Raw genomic sequence first — 1,787 nt, forward strand, 5'->3', positions numbered from 1 at the left:
CTGGTTTTTCCTGTTACTGCTACTAAAAGCCTTCTGAGTACCACCTGTCGGCTAAGTGTGACTCACTGCAGGCTGCCGCCTCAGAGCAGTGAAGGAACCTCAACTGTGTAGGATGGTGGTACCTTGTCCGTGTATTTGTATTTGACGAGGTTCATTTCTTCCTAAAGAGAAGTCTAGTTTCAAATTAAACACAAATGAAGTTCATTTCCTTCTGCAGATTTGGGGTAGATTGGTTACCTTCCTTGAAACTTCTAGACAGGCTGGGAGGTTCTGCAACAAGGAATGGAATTCACTGTTTGCAGTATCACTGAAATATGACTGTGCTTTCATTGCACAGATTGAAGAATCTGGCTTGAAAGGGAGACATCAACTCTCAGACACACCCTCTCAGCAAAATAAATGCTCATGGTTGGCTGGGTAATAAGGGCTGAGGTGTGGACAGTGACAACTATCTTAAAGTGCAATATAATTTGCTCTCATGTGAGGAGCTGGAATCCCTGGAATTCCCAAAGCAGTTATGGGCCAGTAGTGCAGACATTAACTTCTCAGCCTCACTCACGTGAAAAATGTTCTTCGCCAGCCCATCCACATAATAACAGTAATAGGCTGGCATCTGGAAATAATGTTGTGGTGCCATGAAAGCCTCCCTACTTCTTTCCTGAAGCTATGCCTGTGCATGAGTTATAATGCGAACCCACTCCAGGCTGAAGAAAACACACTGGGAATTTGCAACTCACTTATCTGTGGCCTCCCATCCCCTTCCTCATGATGCCTTGCTGCAAGGCTCCGAGTTCTACCTGAGGATGGGGGTCGCCTGACATCACAGGGGGGTCAGCCCTGGGAATGAAGAGGAAATAGATGGTCCCTTTCTTGCTCCATCCCATCTGAAATAGCTGGAAAGATGCTTTGAGGGCAAGGACTGAAGCAGGCTTCGCATGAACCCTGCTTCCATCTCCCCTCCATGGTGGCCATCAGCAAGGCCAGGGAGATGCAGCAAAGAGAGCTCCTCAAGACCGACAGACAGCAGACCCCTCCCGGATCTCCTTTCTGAAGGATTCCCACACAAAGGCAGCAGAAACATTTCTGAGATCGACTGTGATCATAATGTTTGTCTTTATGACAGCAGCAACACTGAGCAACATGTGAGCGCTGTTTGCTAAGGCAGAGCGGTGGCTGTGCTGACCCTGCCATCAGTTGCAGTGAGAATCTTTTGCAAGGACATGGGGGGGCGGGGAATGTAACCACTGCATCTGGTGACCATGTCCAGATGGGTCCCATGAGAAGGTACTCCCTGACTTATTGATCTCTGACCTGATGTGCTCCTGGGTGTCTCAATCCCTTTCAGCCTATTGATCACTGTTACTCAAAGAGGACCTCCTTCTTATTTTTTATGGGTCAATGTAGAGGTTATGTATGTGTCTTAAACCAAGTTTTCCAAGCTATCTCCTCCTCACCCTTCCTGGACAGAGAAGAGAGTTGGCAAAAGTATCTTAATGCCCTGACCTAGAGTATAACATTTTCTATCAATGTGACCAGTTCTCCCTGCCCCCACTTCCAAATTCTGAAAGTCACAGAGATACCCCAGGACACAGAGATGTCACTCTAACAAAGCATTAGCACCCATTTTGCTGGGAGGGGAGCCTGGCAAACTCTGTGCTTTGTTTTCTAGTTCATTCTTAGCTTTAAATAACACAGTACCACCCCTATCTATTCCTAAGATGTGATTTCACATTACTCTACTTCTATAGATCAAATGTTTAAAAAATAACAAGAATGCACAACACACC

The 1,787-nt window shown here is 46.3% G+C and overlaps 1 protein-coding gene across 2 annotated transcripts in view; it reads right to left on the reverse strand.

Annotated features, from left to right (window-relative positions):
• Positions 1–1,787, reverse strand: part of SLC24A3 (solute carrier family 24 (sodium/potassium/calcium exchanger), member 3) — a 484,048-nt gene that overhangs the window by 48,966 nt on the left and 433,295 nt on the right. The gene's annotated exons all lie outside the window — the stretch shown is intronic.

This window comes from Myotis brandtii, unplaced genomic scaffold (assembly GCF_000412655.1).
Source record: "Myotis brandtii unplaced genomic scaffold, ASM41265v1 scaffold72, whole genome shotgun sequence".
NCBI classification, from domain to species: domain Eukaryota; kingdom Metazoa; phylum Chordata; class Mammalia; order Chiroptera; family Vespertilionidae; genus Myotis; species Myotis brandtii.